Consider the following 23,666-nt stretch of genomic DNA (forward strand, 5'->3'; position numbering starts at 1 on the left):
TGAACTCACATGGTGGCATTAACAATACAGAAACTAAAACAGTCCCCTGTTCCCTAAATTTTTTCTTAGTTTATCATCCCAACAGTCTCTTGTGGTAATTTTACATACAGCCCCCTCATAATTTCATTATATACAGCCCCATCATGGTTCTATTATATACAACCCCCCATGGATTCATTATATACAGCCCCACATGGTTATATTATATACTGCCCCCCCCACCCTCGCAGCCCTGGGCCCTGGCAGTTGCCCAGGTATGCCTGGTGGTGGCGCCAGCCCTCCATGGGGGGGGGGGGGCACATACTTACAAAACACATCCCATCATACAATGGGACTATAAAAAACTTGAGCACAGCTGTCTTTAGGAAGACAAACCGTATGATCCGCCAAATATTATACATTACACAGTTTGACCTGATAAAGCTCCCAGTAGCTGGCGCGAAACACGTTGTCCTGTTTTATAATTTTACTATCTACTTTTTATATGCATTTTAACTTTAGTCACATAATTAAAAGTAATAATTTTTGAGCCATGCAACTTCCACTCTTCGGTTTTTGCGCTGCAGTAAGTCCTTTTCTTCCTTTTGGCATCCATCGAGGAAATTGTATTCCACTATCTATGGGTCTTTCTTTGGTATTAAATATTATACATAGAACTCATTCCAGAGATTAAGGAATGAGACAGACAACATTTAACAATATTTAACAAATTAGAGTCGCTTAGCAGTTCATGGATATTATATTAGTTATCATTAAAACACGGAACCATTGGACAATCGTAGATCATTGAAAAAAAGTTAGCAGAGTTGCCTTGTCGAACCAGGTCCGGGGATCGAATCTTAACTCTGTGAAGTTTGTATGTTCCCCAAAAACATAATATAGAAGTTTTTTGTGATTTATAGATTTTGGATAATTAATAAAGACAAGTTGTTTACATCTATTTGGCTTTTCAGACATCTTTCCTCTCCTTCTGTCTGCTAATATAGAAGTTACACTTTAACGGGGACGGGGACCATGTACAATGCCCTAAATATTTTTTGAGCTAAGTATATATAATATACAGGCAGTCCCCGGGTTATGTGCAAGATAGGTTCCATAGGTTTGTTCTTAAGTTGAATTTGTATGTAAGTTAAAACTATATTTTATAATTATAGATCCAGACAAAGTAACAATTGGAGTTTCAAATTTTTTTGTTGTAATGGGAACAAGGATTATCACTAAAGCTTCATTACAGACACCTTACAGCTGGTCATTGCAGTCTGGGACTATAGTAACATCCAGAGAGCTTCACCAGAGGTCATATGGGGCAGAGGGGTCCGTCTTTAACTAGGGTTCGTCTGTAAGTTTGTTGTTCTTAAGTAGGGGACCGCCTGTATATAAATATTTCCGGATTAAGGCTGCATTCAGTAGCACGTCACGACATGTCCTATCTTTTCACGGGGGAAGGAGCGGTACGGCCTATATACACCCCCCATACGGCAGTGTGAATGCAGCCTAAGTTGCCGAGTATTCCATTTCAAAAACTTTTTCCATAAAAAACTCAAACTAAAAAAGAAAAGCTCAAATTACCAAAAACATTGTCATGTACAAATCCAGTGTACAAAAAAAAAAAAAACCGTCCTAGAAGCAGATCTGTGTAACCCGAGCTGCCCCTGGCATGTCAAATACACAAGAGCAGACAGAAGGCAGAGATAGAGGGCTGTAAAACACACCCAATTACCAGCTCGCTGGCTTGGAGTCTATACAGACTGTGTCACCATTGTCTTGCTGTGTCCTGAATACACCTTCCTGCTGCGAGAACCCATCATATATTTTTTTTTCCCTTTAATTTTTAATTTTTTTTTGCCTTTTTTTAACTCGTTGAGACGGTAGAAGGTATGAGAGCGGCACACTTGGCCACCTCGCCCGTGTCGCTGAGTTGTGCTGATGTGAGCACTATCCCTTTGCAGCTAATCCTACTGCTCCACCTGCCTTTCAGTCTGTTTACCAGGAAATCAAGATGTGTAAACTGCAGGAAGCACTATTTGACCCTCATCCGACAGTGTCTCATTACAATAATTGCTAATCTCTGAATAAGACAGCCATGTTCTGAGTGAGAGAGAGACACACACAGGCAGGGAGATACAAGAAGCGGATTGCATTAAATGCATACTTGTTGTGCAAACAAGCTGATCATTGTCCATGGCTCCCGCTCTCATGCATTTAATATAACGCTCCCTGAGACATCTGCTGACCTCTGGGGGGGTCAGGAAAAAAAAAAGCAGGACATAATAATAATATGTGTTCTTTCATCCTTCCTTCCTAACTGAAGACCTCTCTCGCCTTGTTCTGGAGGGCTGCTCAGTAATGGCTACTTCCTGATTAATCCACTGGCCACAGTAAGCACCACAAGAAGTTCAATCTTTATTCTATTTTGTCTTCCATAAAGGGGGGAGGGAGTCGCATTCTCGTTTTTGATCTTATTTGACTGGAATGTTTTTGTTGTAGTTTAAAGGGACCCGGTGTGTAGTGTTAGTAGTGTGCCGGAGGTGGAGACTTTCTCTTCCCCCCGGAATGAAAGTTTTTGATTATTTTAACTACAAAAGTTTTGATATTTTGTTTTCTGTTTTTCTTTTGTGTGTTTTGCGATGTTTTAACTAGTGTAGTTACAATTGCCCTGTTTTATTTTAGATATTATAAAATAATAATTTTTGGAATTTGGCATTTTAAAGAAGCTAATAAGTGCTAGATTGTTATATATTAGGGATCATGATATCTGTAGTTTTTTGGGGGATTCGAAGACGGAAACTGACTGGGTAGGAGTGGCCTTTCTGCTCGCTATTTGTTCATCTTCACAGAAAAATGTACCTCTTGATTCTGAAGACTTATCACTGGTTGAACCTGTGACGTCACGGTGGAATCCCGGCAATGTGGCCGGTGATTGGTCACCATGATCTTTTGACATGTCATCACTATAGATGTACAGATGGACAACCTGGATCAGAGACCATAGTAAATTCAGAAGTTTTTGCACTTTTGAGAACAAATATATAGACGGTTAACGAAAAACCTTTCATCACCTTCACCAACTCCCTGCAACCTTTGTAGTTCCATAAATTCCAGTTGGGCTAATTTCTCTAGTCCCCACCATTCCCAAACAATCATTGAAGTTGGCTTTGGTACCCAGAATGTCAAGTAGGTTCCTTACTGATTGGTGGGTGGTCTGCTCCAGATCAGGACCACCCTCCTGACAGTATAGAGTGTAAATACCAATTGGGTGTTGAAATGAATGAACTCATTATAACAATAGGGGCTAAAGAAAATATTACACCTCCACCTGAATCAGTGGAACAATTCCTATTTAATAAAGCAAATAGTTGGAGTTGGCATTTGTGGTGAAGGGCCCTCCTTAAATACTCAATCAAAGGCTTACTTGCTATTCTATAGTTGTAAATTTATGGTTTAATCAAGTGTAGTTGTAAATTTAAATATATTTTGAGGCAATGTCTACAATCATATATGTGTAAATTTGGAATGTTCCAAAAATGTAAAAAAAATGTAAGTTCTGAAATTGTTGGAATTTTTTGATAGATGCGGGATCACTTTTTACCCCATAGGGTATAATGGAAGGGATGTTTTGACAGCCGATTTTAGTCATTGTGCACCCTAAGTGTGACATGGACGGGGCATTCTATAACCAAGTCTTAGACATAATGGGGGTCTTTCACTAAGGGTCGTGCTGCTCACTTTCGTCGGACTGTGCACCTTTTTTGGGGATTGCACGGCTTGCACAGGTATTTAACAGGTATCTGCGCTGGGATTTTGGCACATGCTATGGTTTTTTGGCACAATTTTGGGTCGGGCCTCGGGGGATTCGACTGATTAGGACTGATTTAACTTTCAAATTGTGTTGCAAGCCCTAGCACTTACATGCACCGCAAAAAAATGGTGAACTCTGTCGGACCTGAGCGGGGAAGCGACACATGCAGGATATCGTGCACATGATCTTGGTGAATCGCGGCACAGTGCATTGGAGTCGGACAATGCATTTTCGGTGATCTCTGGGGAAAGGGTAAATAAATGTGCCCCAATTGAGCAATCTGAGATGGATCTTACATGGCTCTGGCACCATTGTTAGCTGTCTGATGTGGGCTCAAGTAATGGCCACTTCCACATCATGGGCCATTGAGGACACGTTCATTGACGACATATCACGTCAGTGTGTGATTGGTAGGAAGGAAAGAGATCACAAAAATTATAAGGTAGTCCTCAAAATCTGAGGAAAGACAGAGCCCAAAACGCGTTATTTAAAGATGTTACTTTTAACAGATTTTTTTTATAGAAATGAACTAATTTCTTTTTACTAAATATTGGACTTTTAGATTTAACTTTGTGGGGATAACATGGCAGAAAATGTTTGGTTGCATCCTGCATGGTCTATAGGGTGTTTTGGGGCTCTTGGCTTAGCAGAAGTTTTCCCTTTTTTGTGGGTAAGAGTGGATATGCATCTGCCCAAGTGGTCATAAGGTGAGCAGATTTATGATGTGGGGCAGGTACTTTTACACTCTGATTACATCTGTGTTCCTTATTTGACATTATTACTCCGGGTGTCGTCCTCCTTTGTTCTGTTTTTATGTTTTGGTATTTAGTGATGTCACTAGTTCCTAGTGTTTTTTAATGGTTCATCTTTAAGCCATAGATTGGGCGCTATGTGAAGTTACCACACAATACCTATTATTTTTTTATAATAATGTTACAATGCAATAGATAAAAAATGAAAGAACGATTACCGGTTGTATTCCTCAAAAATCCGCTGCACGGAGCGTACATTGTCATCATTTATATCAGTCATGTCTCCATTAAGATACAGAAGCGGGGAGGCCTCTCTGCATGTTAGATGGTCAGACAGCTCCGCAAAATTGGTGGATTCAGCTGGTAGTCATGTATTGTGTCATTTACCATATTTTTATGGGTCTTTTTTAGGATTATTTGTGTTGATTTTTGGTCTTCCACAAGAAATACTTTGCAGAGTATGCTTTTGACTTAAAAAAAAAATTAAAGGGCATCTACCATCAGATTGACTGATGGAAGACTAGTAGTATTCACATACACGTTATCTTTCTCAGGTCGCGGAGCTGCTCTGATTTTATGTAGGAACGACATGATTTTCCCACCAGTAGACCTTAAATAGAGCCAGTGACCTCACTCAGCTTTCTGCAAGCTCTACTGGTGGGAGCAGCCAGGACTCCTAGAGCGCGGGGTGTGAGCTTACTGTAAGCTGTATGGCAGGATCAGCCAGGACTCCTAGAGCGCGGGCCGTGAGCTTACTGTAAGCTGTATGGCAGGATCAGCCAGGACTCCTAGAGCGCGGGGCGTGAGCTTACTGTAAGCTGTATGGCAGGATCAACCAGGACTCCTAGAGCGCGGGGCGTGAGCTTACTGTAAGCTGTATGGCAAGATCAGCCAGGACTCCTAGAGCGCGGGCATGAGCTTACTGTAAGCTGTATGGCAGGATCAGCCAGGACTCCTAGAGCGCGGGCGTGAGCTTACTGTAAGCTGTATGGCAGGATCAGCCAGGACTCCTAGAGCAAAGGGCGTGAGCTTACTGCAAACTCTATGGGCATGACCAACTGGGACGCGTAGAGTCCGGGGCGTGAGCTTACTGCAAGCTCTACAGGCAAGACCAGCCGGGACGCATAGAGGGCAGAGCATGAGCTTACTGCAAGCTCTACAGGTAGGACCAGCCGTGATTTTGAGAGTGCGGGGCTTCCACAAATAAAAAGACGGCAGAGCCGAAAGGCGTTCGAGTGACATGAGCCTGAGCACCTCTAGCTAAGTTGCATATTTTAAAAAAAAACTCTTTTTCACAAAAACCATGCTCTTCCTGCATGTAATATGTTCCGGGATCTGCTAATAATAATAATTCTTTATTTATACAGCGCCTACAGATTACACAGCGCTGCACAGAGCTTGCTAAATTGGTCCCTGTCCCCATGGAGCTCACAATCTAATCAACCTACCAGTATGTTTTGGAGTCTGGGAGGAAACTGGAGGAAATCCAGGCAAACACGGAGAGAACATACAAACTCTTAGCATATGTTGAGCTGGGTGAGACTTGAACCCAGGACCACAGCGCTGCAAGGCTGTAGTGCTAACCACTGAGACACCGTGCTGCCCTAGCTACTACTTGTCTACCATCAGATGTCCTTAAAGCAAAAGACACCGGTTGGTTGAAAATAAAATTGAAAGTTGATGATATTACGGTTGAACCACAGCCGAAACGGTTACAATCTGGGCAGAGAGTGTGCTATAGCCTCTTGGCTTCTCTGTTTGCCAGAACTGAGGGGATTCTCATGTCAACCATATAGAAAACCTGCCAATACATAATATGGAAGCGAGGAAACACAGCACAGTCTGGGCTTACACCGCCTCTGCGCAGCACGCAGCACAGACCCCTGGGGGTAAAACAGCAATACATCTATAATGAAACTAAATCCTATAATTAACTGTTTTAAAAATCTTACCATCCATGTAAGGTCATGGCATTTTTTTTATTTTTAACTGGGAGGAGGTACATGTTCAGTACAGTCATTATGCATGTGAGTTATATCAATAGAAATAGCCGCGTCAGGATTTCCTGTTCCATTTAATGACATTATTATTCATCCACAATAACGCTGTGTACATTCTGGATCTGCTCTGCTAAAGATTTTTCACACAGGTTTTTCATACAATACATTTCCCTTAGCAAACCGCATACAACACAGAAAGATTATTGAATTCTACGGTAGACCCAAAGTCGACTTTGTAACACGTCTTAGTGGAGCAGAGTCTGAGTTTGGTCAAAACACTGACCCACAAAGATGTATTCACACCAGGAAGCGCATTCTGGATTATCAGACATTACTGTACAGCCAGGGTCGGCTCCAGGTGTCAGTAGGCCCCCAGACGACAGAGCCTCAGTGGGCCTCTTTGCAGTAAACTCACATGGTGGCATTACAAATTCAGAAACTAAAACAGTCTCCTGTTCCCTAAAATATTCTCTAGTTTATCATACCAAACAGCCCCCTCATGGTTATTTTATATAAGCCCCCCTCAAAACCTTTAGGTCCATAAGATTTATCCCTCCTCACCCTCGTGGATTCCTTATTTACAGCCTTCTGTGGGCCCACCAGCAGCTCTGGGCCCCTAGCACTTGCCCTTGTATGCCCAGTTCTGGTGCCGGCCCCATGTATAGATGATAATCGCTAATGAGCACACATGCATAATATAAAAGCATGTAAATATTGTAGAAGACGCGTTTCGGGTATGTAATGATTTGCATGGCCTTGTGATACACTGAAAGTCTGGGGGATATGGGAATTCATAGGAATTCATGTCTCAGGTAATAGCAAATGCCCCGCCCTGGCCCACTTTACCGTAGCTCCCCCTTCCCTCTTCACAGCCTTCCACTTACACTAAAGGGAAAAATAATGGCAGTGCCTGTGTGTTCCAGCTCACCAGCCTCCCAAGTTGATCCAAATCGAGCACGGTCCACCTCGCTGTTAGGGCAAAGTAGCACAAAAAAATTAATTTCCAGGTCCAGCTCGTCGGTCAAGTTAAAACTCCTCTTTATTGGTGCATATAAAACAAATCCAGGTTGCAATAAAATCCAAAAATGTCAACGCGTTTCAAGCAGGTGAACAGTCATGATTAAGAGCATTTCACCTGCTTGAAACGCGTTGACGTTTTTGGATTTTATTGCGACCTGGATGTGTTTTATATGCTCCAATAAAGAGGAGTTTTAAAGAATTTTTGTTAATGTAAAAGCCCTTTTTGACTCTTTGCACGGTCGATATGTTGGTATTTGATCGCGAATAACATTGTACCAGTCCTCCGGAAATAGATATTTGAACGGGTTTTCTTTTTTTTCGTCGCATTTGGATTGAAAAATAACACTATAATTATTTTCATAGGAGAAAGAATAAAACTGCTCCTCTTGATTTCATTTCTATAACCTTCGCCTTAATGTTTTCCTCTAATTAGTGGTTACAGTGAATTTTAATGGTTCAGAGCTGCCGATTTATTTTATCTCACGTTTCTATGTTGCTTACACTTATAATTACTCCATATTTAATCTGCCCACTTTGCTGTTCAGCTTTTAATTTAATAAAGCAACGTAAGGATTTTTTTTTTTTTCGTGAAGCCTATAACGTTTCCCGGCTGCGGATTGTCTCCTGAGGTCACACTGGTGACATTGTTATACTACATTTCATTTATTATATTCTGTAGCATTTGCTGTTCTGAGTCTTGAGGACTGCATTTATCACTGGTGGTAGCTATCGAGTAACAAGATAGATAGCGCTACCAGTTACAGCGGATACATTGCACCTTATTGCCAGAAGGTTGTGTACCATCCATTTAAGGGAACGTATCATCATTTTCTTTTAGCTTCAAGGGGGATGGATACTTTAGATTCCGCTTCACTTTACAAAGGGAAAAAAATCTAATAACAATAGTCACCTCATACGGTTACAGTTTGTGCAAAACAACCTTTATCCATTCCGTAATATAACTAAAATCTATTATTTTTATAATATTCTTAATCTTTGTTTATTTCATGGTGGCATCATCCAGAAAATGAACTTTTGATGTGAGATGTAAATTGGTTGTATGAAGTCAAGGAGGTGGAGAACTCAGCACTGAAGTCAAGCTCTCCCTGCCTCAGAATGCACCCTTCACTGTAATTGACAGCTCTTTGTCTTGGGACATCACTGATCCGCTCTCCTGACGTCTGGTGCATGATATAAAGCACAACGGAGGGGCCGTTTTGTGACAGGGGAGCTTGACTTTAGTACCAAGCTCTCCGACCCTATCACTATTCAGCTCTCCTGAAGTCTGGTGCATGATATAATGCATGACAGAGGGGCTGTTTTATGACAGGGGAGCTTGACTTTAGTACCGAGCTCTCCGACCCTATCACTATTCAGCTCTCCTGAAGTCTGGTGCATGATATAAAGCACAACAGATGGGATGTTCTGTGACAGGGGAGCTTGACTTTAGTACTGAGCTCTCCGCCCCTATCTCTAATCAGCTCTCCTGACGTCTGGTGCATGATATAACGCACAACAGAGGGGATTTTCTGTGACAGGAGAGCTTGACTTCAGTGCCCAGCTCTCCTCCCCTATCACTTTATAAAACCAATTTACATATCACTTCAAAGTTGATTTTCAGGATGATACTACCCTGGGCCATGATACGCTCTAGAAGCAGTTATTCTGCCTCACAACCTATTGGTAGTGGTCAATTGTGTCAATTTCTGCTGACAGTTTCCCTTTTAAATTTCAGTCAATTTTTATTGAGATTTTGAGATGCCAAGAAGATGCGAGGGTCGTAATAGAACATGAAGAGGACCATAAATGGTCTCTCACATTATACTGAGGTTAAGCAGAAATATTTGAAGTGCAAGTAATTCATCAGTTATACTGCAGTATTCTTACATGTGCCATATATATGGAATACACAGCTCCCTCCGCCAATCCCTATTTCTCTGTTTTAGTAAAGGTCCCCGTATCTACTCACTTGAGTGTAGCAGTCTTTTGGACCCAATACTCACTTGAGTGTAGCAGTCTTTTGGACCCAATACTCACTTGAGTGTAGCAGTCTTTTGGACCCAATACTCACTTGAGTGTAGCAGTCTTTTGGACCCAATACTCACTTGAGTGTAGCAGTCTTTTGGATCCAATGCTCACTTGAGTGTAGCAGTCTTTTGGATCCAATACTCACTTGAGTGTAGCAGTCTTTTGGACCCAATACTCACTTGAGCGTAGCATTTTTTTGGACCCAATAACAGGAATGGCGCGTTCCTGAACCTGTTATCTGTTAATACAACCCAATCAATACGGAATTTCAACCATATTTAGCAGGGGGTCTGTCTACCTGGAATTTTCAAACACACTTTCACATTTGTCATATAGAGGGTGAATACCCCAAGGTTTAATTGGAATGAATGATCTTAACCTAAGATACACAATTAATAGTCCCATTTTACTCAGGGTGCGGTCACACGTTGCAGTTAAAACTGCATCGCAATTAGTTTTTGGTTGGTTTTAGGTAGTATTAGGTGAAAGGCATCAAATCAACAGGTGAATGACATTTGTTGAACAGCTTTCGGCTTCAAAATCAAATTCACCCGTTCAGTTCATGTCTTTCACCTGTGAAATTGACAAAACTGCACCTAAAACCACCTCAAAGCTGATTGCGATGCAGTTTTAACTGCTACGTGTGACTGCACCCAATCAAAGCTCTTATGCTAGTTCATACGAAAGAGCAAACCCCTGCCACCTGGTTTGCCCATTTTAATTTCATCTCATTACTATAGTGATATCAGTTGTACAACATAGTTAGTGTTGTCAGTGACTATTTGCCATAGAAATGATGTTCATGTTATATCCCATTAATTTGTTGCACGTTTTGTACAGCCTCTACATAATACTTTTGAAATATATATATACTAATTTATACATTATATTTGTGTATAATGTATACTCTTCTTCCAGAGATGCTCTATTTTAGCATTGCGTTAGAGTTATCATATGAGGGCAGAGTAATCAGGACTCTCACTGTCAATCACTGTGTGTGTGTGTGGGGGGGTAATCAGGACTCTCACTGTCAATCACTGTGTGTGGGAGGAGTAATCAGGACTCTCACTGTCAATCACTGTGTGTAGGTGGAGTAATCAGGACTCTCACTGTCAATCACTGTGTGTGGGAGGAGTAATCAGGTCTCTCACTGTCAATCACTGTGTGTGGGAGGAGTAATCAGGTCTCTCACTGTCAATCACTGTGTGTGGGAGGAGTAATCAGGACTCTTGATGTCAATCAATGTGTGTGGGCAGAGTAATCAGGACTCACTGTCAATCACTGTGTGTGGGCGGGTTAATCAGGACTCTCACGGTCAATCACTGTGTGTGGGGTAATCAGGACTCTCACGGTCAATCACTGTGTGTGGGGTAATCAGGACTCTCACGGTCAATCACTGTGTGTGGGGTAATCAGGGCTCTCACTGTCAATCACTGTGTGTGGGAGGAGTAATCAGGGCTCTCACTGTCAATCTTTGTGTGTGGGCGGGGTAACCAGGACTCTCACTGTCAATCACTATGTGTGGGAGGAGTAATCAGGACTCTCACTGTCAATCACTGTGTGTGGGTGGAGTAAACAGGACGCTTGATGTCAATCAATGTGTGTGGGCAGAGAAATCAGGACTCACTGTCAATCACTGTGTGTGGGCGGGGTAATCAGGACTCTCACTGTCAATCACTGTGTGTGGGCGGGGTAATCAAGACTCTCACTGTCAATCACCCTGTGTGAGTGGAGTAATCAGGATTCTCATTATCAATCACTGTGTGTGGGCGGGGTTACCAGGACTCTCACTGTCAATCACTGTGGGTGGGCGGAGTAATCGGGGCTCTCAGATATGGCTCAATAAACCACTTTACACGTTGTCTGTAATTGTGTAGCCAGTTGTATAGTATTATGGATATTTATGTTCGCTGGCTCTTCCTTGAGGGTCTACATTTCCATAGTAACAAGAAGCAATAGCTAATAACTAACCTTTGGTAACTTTTCACAGTGTTAATTTGCAAAAATGTCAGGAATTTGGCAAGGAAGAAGAAAACATATTCTCATTGGAATAAATACAGGGTAGCCCTATGGAAAACAAAGCTCTAGGCAAGGAATGTGAAGGATTAGAAAGCTTGTCTGTAGTCTTCTTTCTTTCCTTCCAGGTCAGTCAATTAATTGCTAATTAATTAGAATTTGGTAAAAATTTACTTTTCCAATTGTTTAATCAATTAATTAATATTTTAATGCAACAAACCTAAATAATTATAAAACATGCATCTTGTCTAGCTATGTTCAATCTCAGCTCCTCCTGCTCTATAACATGCTACCTGCAGATAGGACACTGTGTGCAATCTGCTCAGCTCCTCCTGCTCTATAACATACTGCCTGCAGATAGGAGACTATGTACAATCTGCTCAGCTCCTTCTGCTCTATAACATGCTGCCTGCAGATAGGACACTATTTACAATCTGCTCAGATCCTCCTGTTTACAACATGCTGCCTGCAAATAGGACACTGTGTACAATCTGCTCAGCTCTTCCTGATCTATATCATGCTGCCTGCATATAGGACACTATTTACAATCTGCTCAGCTCCTCTCCTGCTCTATAACATGATGCCTGCAGGAAGGACACTATGTACAATCTGCTCCGCTCCTCCTGCTCTATAACATACTGTCTGCAGATAGGACAATACGTACAATCTGATCTGCTCCTCCTGCTCTATAACATACTGTCTGCAGATAGGACAATACGTACAATCTGATCTGCTCCTCCTGCTCTATAACATGCTAGTAGATATGACACCATGTACATTCTGATCTGCCCCTCCTGCTCTATAACATGCTTATAGATATGACACCATGTACAATCTTCTCAGTTTCAGTTCCAGACATTTCACTGATGTGAAATCTTGATACAAATTACGAGTTGAGATATTGAAATATACCGCACATTCCCCTTTAAAAAGTGTTCTTTTCTCTTGGACTGTTTGTTCTGTGAGTTGATCTGAGAGGGTGTTGTCTGTGAGAAGCTTCTACAGTGATTCACCTCCATGAAGACACAGAGTTCCCTGTACATTTGGGCAGGTCACTTACCTTGTTTATTATATAAGTATTTGCCATTCAGCGCCGAGCCGTAGACATAAGCTGACATAAATCTAGAGGGAGCTACATTAATGCCTGTGAAGCGTAATTGCAAAGTGCTTTAGTAAACGGGCGATGGTATATAAATACTAAATATTATTACTATTAATAGGCGCACCGACTGTTAAGTCAAAGCTAAATCACCGCGCACACCTCCGCCGTCACACCGGCAACGCAAAGGGAACCTTTTGTTCAGCATCTACATCAAGAAGGAGTTGTTTTTTTTTTTAGATTTTGATTGGTTTTTTTAAGGGTTTTTGAGCACAGAGAATCGCTGCTAAATCTTAGGTATGGCCTTTAGAAACAGGAAATGTTCTTTGTTGTGCCTTCCTTCACTAGGACAATAGCTACAAAGATATTTCACAATTTAACTGTAAAACTGACACGATTTCTTTTCTTTCAATATTTCATTTGGCATCGAGTCACATCAGCCGATTGTCAGGAAAGGGGGGGGGGGCTGTTGCAACTTGTATAAAGTAAAAAAAAAAAAAAAGTAATTTAAAGGGGATGGCAACTTTACTTTATGCTTTTTCAAATGTGTGGGGGGGTAAGAATATTGAGTAATTTACTAAAATACATCTATAAAAAGTTTTGCACCGCTTTCTTGATATGTAAGTTGAAGTCAGCAAGACGTTCCCTCAGGGGATTGAGGGTCATGTGACCTCTAACTGTCAATGACCAATCAGCCTACCAGGACCTTATGATGTTATTCATGAATACAATTTTAAGGTCCTGGAAGGGAGACTGGAAGTTAATGATCACATGACCCTCCATCTCATGCCATTGTGCAGAAAGCAGTGCAGAGTTTTTAAAAGACGTTTATTAGTAAGTTACTTAATGTCCTGACCCCATCACATTATGGAAAAATGTAAGTAAAGTGGCTAACCCCTTTAAGGTACTTACTATACATATATATATACACACAGTATATAAATACACAGTATATATATATATTTTGCAGGGGCATGTAAGAAAAGAAAAGGTCACTCTGGTGCTTGGGGCAGAGACAAAAATTCTCTAGAGACAGTTGTCTCTAGGAAAATTTTTGAAGTTTTTTTTAATTTTTGGTTGAATTCCGGGAGAAAATATTTTTGTGATGGTAATAGTTTGTAATTGTTCTAAAGACCCTGAGACATATCTTAAAGGGAACCTGTCAGTCACATCTAGCCCCCCAAACTGTATGTCCTACCTAATATACTCATACCTCATTTGCTCTGCAAGGTGATATTGAAATGAGTCCCTCAAAATGAACCCCGCTACTCTGCATTGTAATTCTGTAAATGGAGTCATCCGGGTGTTCCTGAGCTGATCTGAGTCAGGCTGCAACAGCCCCTCCTCCCCTGTCTTTTGATAAACACGCCCCCTCTGCATGCCTCCTGCACATATCATTCACACCCATTACTGTGTTGCACCTTAGCAGGGGGTATGCAGGAGGCGTGCAGGGGGGTTGCCTTTACACTACTTTCCATTTTGGCAATATTTTTTTCTAGTCTTTTGGAATATTTCCTAGAATAGTTGTGTATTAACATGTCACATTCCACTTCACAGGATACAAATCACCATTAGCTGCTATTAAGCACTATTCAGGTGATGAGTAAGTGTTCTGTGCTGCCACAAGATTTAGCCTGAAATTAATTCATTTCACTGTGGAGACTAGTGATAAGCTGCATCGGTCACGTGAGGACAATGTGACTACACAGCCGCAGACTCTCTTTGTGAAATGAGACTGGTTATGGAGGTGCAGGGGTGGTGCGAAGCAGTTACATTGTGGTTCCTTGGGCCCACCAGATAAAATTATTTTGTAGGCCCAATTCTTCATTATGCACCAGGAAATAAACTCTAGAAGCCTCCAAATTGGATTGTCTTCTGCTGTATATATAGGGTCCAGTTTTAGGCCAGAGCCTGGGCCCACTGGAGAATCCTTTGCTTCTCTGGTGGGCCCATCCGACACTGGTGGAAAGTAATTACTGTATTACTAATTTTGTTATTTTATATTAGCCCTTGCTGCCCCGCAACTCTTTTAACCCTTAAGAATTAAATTGAAGGATCATAGATTGGTGGAAGCAGCAAAAGTATTGGTACAGATAGATTGGGGTATGGCCTGGACCCACCGGAGAATCCTTTACTTCTTTGGTGGGCCTGTCCGACACTGGTGGGAAGTAATTTCTGTATTACTTCTTATGTTATTTTATACGCCCCTGATGCCCCACAACTCTCTTAATTCTTTCTGCCTTAAATTGAAGGATCATTATGTTATTTTATACACCCCTGATGCCCCACAACTCTTTTAACCCTTTCCGCCTTAAATTGAAGGATCATATATTTGCCAAAGCAACAAAATTATTGATACAAATAGATTAAGCTATAGCCTGGACCCATCGGAGAATCCTCTGGTTCTCCGGTGGGTCCATCCGACACTGGTGGGAAGGAATTACTGTATTACTTCTTTTATTATTATTTATCAGCCCCTGCTTCCACACTAATCTCTTAACCCCTTCAGCCTTAAATTAAAGGATCGTATATTAGTCAAAACAACCAAAGTATCGTGCAAATAGATCTGTAAGCTTGTAACCATATGGTTGGTCTAGGTATTGGTGTCGTTCTTGGTACCATAACTCTTTTCTTTGCAGCAATACATTTCTTAAAACATTAGGAAGTGTCACTATCATTCGTCTTCTCTTGGCTCAGCAGCAGACATTCTAGTATGAATTGTGCAACATATGTTCAACACTGTTGGGGTGTTGTGCAAATATTTTCATACCTTACAAATACATAAGTTTGACTTAAATCTTTCAGGAAGTTGGTAAATGCTCACATAGAGGTTTATCTAGTTCTTCTCTAAAGAAGACAGTCAATGAGTCTTTTTCTCCCTGCTCTCTCTCTCTCTTAGAGAAGGGGGTAAAGCCCCGAGCCCCCCCCCCCCCCCCCCGGACAGGACAACTTTGAAGCTCCTGCACTGAACTCATGAACATGTCTCAAGTGCTCATGTAGGATTATCATGATACAGTAAGTATCATTTGATTTATCATTTGGAAGAATGAACCATTCTCTACTGATCATATGTGTTGCTAAATCACATTTACTGTGTAGCTTCTTTGAGCCGTTTGCTGTCTTTTCGGAATTTTTTGACCTATCTGGAAACTATAACATCTATATTACCTATTAGGCTTCTCTTAGGGTTATTCTCTTTTGCAGGGCAATAACTTTACCTTCTCTATATTTCTCCAGATCATAAACTGCTTAGAACTCTAACTCTAACTCTAAGATCATTGCTCTTTTCCGTTTTGTTAAATTTTATCTATATTTATTAAGAAGACTGCCCTAAAGGCAGGATAGGTTGTGAGCAGATATAGATTTGTACAGTTGGTCCCCGACAGTTGGTAGGACTTACAGACAAACCCTAGTTATTCTGCCCCCTGTGACCTCTGGTGAATCTCTCTGGATGCTTTACTTTACTCCCAGGCTGCAGTGATCAGCTGTAAAGTGTATGTAATGAAGCTTTATTCATAATCCTTGTTCCCATGTTCGCACTAAATATTGGAAATCCAATTGTCACAGGAACAAAAATTATTCTGTTTATAGGAAACCTACCACCACGGATCTACCTATTAAGGTAGATCGCGTGGTAGGTGCATCTATAGGACGTGAGGAGAGCCCTTAAAAGGTCTATCCTCATGTCCTACAGATGCACCTACCACCCAATGTATCTTTATAGGTAGATCCGTGGTGGTAGGTTTCCTTTAACTACAATTATAAAATATAGCAGTTCTGACTTACATTCAAATTCAAATTAAGTACAAATTTAAAGATCCTATCTTGTACATAACTGTGCTATTTTCTATCTACCAATAAACTGTCAAGAACTTGCTAGCTCCTCCCCACACTGTAATCCCCACCCACATAACTCAGGATCAACAAAATGTGGAACTTAGTTATCTAAAAAAATACTGGTTCAAGATCTCTGTCACTTAAAAAAATGTATGGAAATACAAAACAAGAATCATATAGATTTAATACAAAGTCAAACACGGATCTACCAGCTCCTGATTACTGCACAAGTTACTGCACTTTTATAAGTCTTTCATGCGTACCCTCATAGTGATTCATTATTTTAGAGAAAAATTAGATTTCACTTTATGTAAAGCAGCCGCAAGGTGCACTGGGGGTGTGGTCATGTCTGCAGGTGCATCCGTATGAAGAGTGAAGAAATCAGGTGATATGTTTTTGGGGCTAACTGAGTATACGAAAATAAGATGTTCCTGTATTTATCAATCTGATGTTTTAAAGTTTTTTTTTTCATATCCTTTGATGATCACTGCCTGGTGTGAAGTTTCACGCATAATATTATGTCTGACAGATTTATGGATGCACCTGCAGACAGGACCACACCCCCAGTGCACCCAGCGGCTGCTTTACATAAAGTGAAATCTTATTTTTCTCTAAAATAATGAATGGCTATGAGGGTACGTATGGAAGGGACATCTAATTTATGACAGGACAGCAATAAACAGACTAAAAACCTGTGAGAGCCCTGGCTCTTATCTGCTTGTGGCCTCCAGGTCAGAGATAGGATGTCTTAAAGCTGCATGAATGTTAAGACCACTTTGTAAGGTGTTGAATCTCCTCATTAATTTATACTCCCATTCTTTCCTTTCCCTCTGTGTCTTAAAATGTCCCATTAAAATAGTAATCTGCAAATCTTCCATAGTGTGGTCCTCTCTGGAGAAATGTGCAGATATGGAGCATCTGGTGCATCCATATAACCTATTTCTATGATGCCCATTGTTATCTAGTGTAATGATTGCCATTATGCCTAGAAATGGATAGGTAGATAGACAAGTGCACCGGCAGGCACGGCCCCTCCCTTAGTGCACTAAGAAGCTGATATCCAAAAATGTAATTTTCTCTAAAATAATGGATCAATAGGAAACAGGTAAGGTATGTTTGGAAAGGTTTGTACTGGGCAAAGGTGCACCATCCAGAGAGTTGAGCCTCTTGCCTCAGGTAGCACCACCTTTAGCAAGATGGGGTGCAGCAACATGGGAGCAGTGTAATGCTAACACCTAAAAATAGTGTGTTCTTCACACCTCATCAGCATGGGTGTGCAAACAGATCCCACTTACTAAAAACCTGATATATTACTTCTGTAAGGGGGGCGATGTTCTATAGTTTGCTTAGTTTAGATTCAGACCTACTACTATGCCCTACACAATGCTGACTTTACTTGTGGGAGGATTTGGTAGAGGGTAGACTCCCTTTAAAGGGATATTCCATCTCTGGGACCCCGGTCTTCCCCCCCTTCCTGCGGCCGGGCTGATCAGAGAGTTTACCACACATATACCCCCTCTCTCCATTTAGATCTATGGGAGCACCAAAAACATTAAAGGAGTCTAAACTCTGCCTTCGTTCCAGTGACAGGAAAGGGGTCAGCAGTCCCTAATTCTTGAAAATTCTTGTGCCCCCCATGGGTATTTTATTTAAAGCCCCCCTCACACCCTATAGATTCATCAGATACAGCCCCCCCCAACTCCATGGATTCCCTATGTACAGCCTAATGTGGGCCCCCCCCCCCAGCATTTCTGGGCCCACGGCACTTGCCCAGGTATGTCCAGCGCTGGTGCCATCCCTGGTGGTCCACGTGGGGATTACATTAATATAGTATTAATAGAGTGTTAAGTCCTATCCAAGGAATGAATCTCATATTCTTCACAAGCCTTTTGAAAACTACAGAATATTTTTCTTGCAGTTGTCTTCAAACCCATTGTCTTGAAATCAGTCAAAGCTGTCAACTTCCTGAGGCTTGTCACTTGTGCAAGAGAACCTTGATTTTACTCTGTCCTCAGATTAACTTTCACAACACTCCACAAGTCCTGGGGAGGGACACGTGCAGAGCTGCACATCTTGATGTATTTGTCTACATTTGTTCCAGGCCAAATGTTCAGTACAACACCATAAACATAAATACATTGTTTCTGAAATAGGGGACATCCAAAAAACTGTAGGCAATACATGTCACCGTACAGGGATAATACACACAGTGATGTCACAGTACAGGGATAATACACACAGTGATGTCACCGTACAGGGATAATACACACAGTGATGTCCCAGTACAGGGGTAATACACACAGTGATGTCACCGTACAGGGATAATACACACAGTGATGTCACAGTACAGGGGTAATACATACAGTTATGTCACCTTACAGGAATAATACACACAGTGATGTCCCAGTACAGGGATAATACACACAGTGATGTCACAGTACAGGGATAATACACACAGTGATGTCACCGTACAGGGATAATACACACAGTGATGTCACAGTACAGAGATAATACACAGTGATGTCCCAGTACAGGGATAATACACACAGTGATGTCACAGTACAGGGATAATACACACAGTGATGTCACCGTACAGGGATAATACACACAGTGATGTCACAGTACAGGATAATACACAGTGATGTCACCGTACAGGGATAATACACACAGTGATGTCACCGTACAGGGATAATACACACAGTGATGTCACAGTACAGGGATAATACACACAGTGATGTCACAGTACAGGGATAATATACACAGTGTTGTCACAGTACAGGGATAATACACACAGTGATGTCACAGTACAGGGATAATACACACAGTGATGTCACAGTACAGGGATAATACACACAGTGATGTCACAGTACAGGGATAATACACACAGTGATGTCACGGTACAGGGATAATACACACAGTGATGTCACAGTACAGGGATAATACACACAGTGATGTCACAGTACAGATAATACACATAGTGATGTCACAGTACAGGGATAATACACACAGTGATGTCACAGTACAGGGATAATACACACAGTGATGTCACAGTACAGGGATAATACACACAGTGATGCCACAGTACAGGGATAATACACACAGTGATGTCACAGTACATGGATAATACACACAGTGATGTTACAGTACAGGGATAATACACACAGTGATGCCACAGTACAGGGATAATACACGCAGTGATGTCACAGTACATGGATAATACACACAGTGATGTCACAGTACAGGGATAATACACACAGTGATGTCACAGTACAGGGATAATACACATAGTGATGTCACAGTACAGGGATAATACACACAGTGATGTCACAGTACAGGGATAATACACACAGTGATGTCACAGTACAGGGATAATACACACAGTGATGTCACAGTACAGGGATAATACACACAGTGATGTCACAGTACAGGGATAATACACACAGTGATGTCACAGTACATATAAATAAGTCATGTGAGTGTCGCCTTGTACAGATCTCCAGGGCCATAAAACTGTCTGCAGCTTTGTATGGTCAATACTGACGGCCAACTCCTGACAACATACAAGCAGCAGTTTTTTAGCTAAATTACTGATTATTTACTGATATATTTATTAGGAAATATAAAGGATTACGGTATTTAACGCCCACAAAGCACTTCTGTATGGTGGTCACTAAGAGGCTTTACAATGCCAGACAGTAGAGAGCCTTGGGGGGGGGGGGGTTAAGGAGTTTAACATCCCCCTATGTAACCTTTGCCGAAAAAACACCCGGGACAAGCGTCTTATCCTAAAAAAATAGGACAATGCAGCCATCTTTCTAATTACTCCTAATTATAAGATTGCTGTAGGCTTACAATAGAGTACAATAGAGTCTGCAGCGTTCTCGTGCCCTCTGGCTATGAATGGGATAGCGCTGTACATAGAAATCACAGTTTTTGGGCCTGAGTTATCTGTATGGAACCAAATTATTTCATATTAAAACTCCAATTGTTACTGGGGCAAAAAATTTTTGGTCTGGATATACAATTATAAAATATACAGTTTCGACTTACATACAAATTCAACTTTAGAACAAACCTATGGAGCCTATCTTGTATGTAACCCGGGGACTGCCTGTATTTGGGCATCTTTGGATCATGAGAAAATCTGTTGAATTGTCATAAATTTTGTAACCCAGGCTAAGAACAACCAAAGTTTTACAGCTACTACAGTCTTATTCCAGATCCTACAACACAAAGATGACTTTTTTTGGTAACAAAAATAAAATAGTTCTAAGAGAAAGAGATACTTCTCAAGATCTATCTTTAGGATGCGAATTCTTAGCTCAGGAATACATCTTCACTTTTGCATGAATTTCTGTGTTTCAATTCATGGGAAAGTTGAATATCCTTTAGGAATTTCAAGGGTTCTCGACCTTAGATAGAAGAAGAACTCATTCCCGCTTTAATAGATTTTGAAAAATTGTAAATTAAATTCACTAAATTGTAGTTAAAATTATTAAGACATTTTAAGGGTCAGGATATAATTTCAGGTTTTCTTAAAGGACATCTATCACCAGGATGAAGGATTGTAAGCCAAGCATACTGACATACCGGTGTGTGTCCCCTCTGGCAGGATCTGCTCTTCTTTTAGCTTCTTATGCCCTGGTTTTTACAAAAAAGGCTTTTAAAATTATGCAAATGACCCTGAGAGGCTCCAGGCTCCATAGGAGTTAATGGAGCTCATTTGTATAATTTTTAAAGCCATTTTTTCTTAAAAACAAGGGCATGAAAAGCTAAAGCAGATTCTGCCAGAGGGGGCAGTGTGCTTGGTCTACAATCCTTGATTTGGTGATAGATGTCCTTTAATGTAATTTTTTTTTAAAGCCACAACCACAAAAAAAGAAGTAGCTTCACTACTGTGTATCATAAAAGTTTTGTCTAAGAACAGTGTAGACGCTTGTCACCCTAGAAAATTCTGCCTAAAAAGACTCTTGAAGGCCTTTGGAATGGGACACACAATAATGCTGAGAGTAGTAAAGTATGATAGAGGAAGATTAACAGACTTCTGTGATTCATGTGTTTATATGATTTGGAGCAAGATTTGCATATGGAATCCTAATAGGATTCATAGAAGAAACATTGAGAGCCCTGATTGCCCCACCCACGCACATTGATTGACAGCTCTCCCTGTATCAGTGTGTGTGTAAACAAACGACTGATGTATGGAGTAATCAGGACTCTCACTGTCAATCACTGTGTATGGGCGGAGTAACCAGGACTCTCACTGTCAATCTCTGTGTGGGTGGGGTAATCAGGACTCTCACTGCCAATCACTGTGTGTGGGCGGGGTAATCAGGACTCTCACTGCCAATCACTGTGTGTGGCTGGTGTAATCAGGACTCTTACTGCCAATCACGATGTGTGGGTGGAGTAATCAGGACTCTCACTGCCAATCACTGTGTGTGGGAGGAGTAATCAGGACTCTCACTGTCAATCACTGTGTGTGGGCGGAGTAATCAGGACTCTCACTGCCAATCACTGTGTGTGGCTGGTGTAATCAGGACTCTCACTGTCCATCACGATGTGTGGGTGGAGTAATCAGGACTCTCACTGTCAATCACTATGTGTGGGTGGAGTAATCAGGACTTTCACTGTGTGTGGGGTGGAATAGTGAGTCTTCACAAGGTCATGGAGATCTATCAGTTTGTGTCACCCGCTAGCTGTGACGTCTTCTACTTAGCCACATTTCTCAAAAAATGAGTCTGGTGAAACAATGAGAAACCTAAGCAGATCATTCATCTTTATGATCACCGCTCTTCCTCAACTAAGTGGAGCACATACAGTATGTTAGCTAATTTATTGTACTTTATTCTTTTTTCGATGAGCGCCTTCTATCTTTTCAGATTTGTTTCACATTATAGAATTTTGCTGTAAGTGCCTCATAAACACCAAATTATAATTAGAAACAGCAAGTTGGTATCTGGATCTACACAGAATATATAAAATGTTCTTTATGTGACTTGCACGAGCGGCACTTCCATCAATCACACGTCGTGACACGCTCCGCTCCCGTTATCTGGTCTATCTGACTATTGGCTAATGGTTTGTACTATGGAGACTGACAGGCCTGGAGCTCCGCTGACTGACATGGGTGCTGAAGTATGCAACCTTTTGTCTGTCCGGGTGTCTGAGTGACAGTGACATCTAAAGATTGTGGGCTGGTTAATAGTGAATGATCTGAAGGACTTTAGTGAAATGGATATAATCCCAGATATTCCCAAATTATAAATATTAACAATCATTTTAGAATATAACATACAGTAATTGCATAAATCCTAAGCATAGAGAACTGTTTTTTGTTGTTGCTGCTGTGAACTCTTAACAGTATCAACCATATAACACCCTCAGACAACTTCAGGGTCAACAATATGGGGGATATTTATCAGGACCTCTGCGCACCGCACCGCTTATTGCTAGCTTTTGTGATTATTTTCCCCAATCCGCCACCTTCACGCCAGTGGGGCGTGAAAGGGGGGTGCGGCCGGACGGGAGTGGGCCAGCGCGGGGCGTTACTGTCCCCGCGCCTGCGCACTCGCTGCTGCCGGCGACTTTTAATACGTGAAAAGTCGCTGGTTGCGTTTTTTTCTACACCAGGCCCTGCCCATGTATCGGGCTGCGAATTTGCAGCGGCGGGGCTATCATACGCTGGCGCACGAGCGCCAGCGTATGATAAATATCCCCTTATGTGTATATTGTATCAAGTTTCTTGTCTTGTCACTACAGAAATACAATCAGGACATTAGTTAAAGGGTTGTTCCGCTAGTGGTCCCGCAGGGATCATGAGAACGGTGGCTCATGTGCACCATTGAGAGTCCAATATGAATCGAGAGATTATATGCTCCATTGACTTCTCTGGGACTGCAACTGACAGCCAACCAGAAGGGCCGGTGTTAGGGGGCGGCAAAGTGTGCATATGCCCAGGGCCCCCTGCATGTGGACAGTTTGTGGGCAGAGGATGTATTGATCCTTTAATACCCCTTGGTTGAATTCCCGGATCAAGATGCTGATCATCTATCTCCTGTCTATACATCTATCATCTATCTCTTGTCTATACATCTATCATCTATCTCCTGTCT

The 23,666-nt window shown here is 41.5% G+C and overlaps 1 protein-coding gene across 23 annotated transcripts in view; it reads left to right on the forward strand.

Annotated features, from left to right (window-relative positions):
- Nucleotides 1–23,666, forward strand: part of BAZ2B (bromodomain adjacent to zinc finger domain 2B) — a 270,525-nt gene that overhangs the window by 136,272 nt on the left and 110,587 nt on the right. Inside the window, exon 3 of one of the 23 annotated variants that reach the window (XM_072121913.1) lies at nt 15,614–15,729. The exons of 21 other annotated variants lie outside the window; for them this stretch is intronic. The gene's annotated coding sequence lies outside the window, so the exon portion shown is untranslated. Of the gene's footprint in view, nt 1–2,068; nt 2,379–15,613; nt 15,730–23,666 lie in introns of those variants that run through there. One more of the 23 variants, XM_072121915.1, reaches the window with a different exon arrangement.

This window comes from Engystomops pustulosus, chromosome 8 (genome assembly GCF_040894005.1).
Source record: "Engystomops pustulosus chromosome 8, aEngPut4.maternal, whole genome shotgun sequence".
NCBI lineage: Eukaryota > Metazoa > Chordata > Amphibia > Anura > Leptodactylidae > Engystomops > Engystomops pustulosus.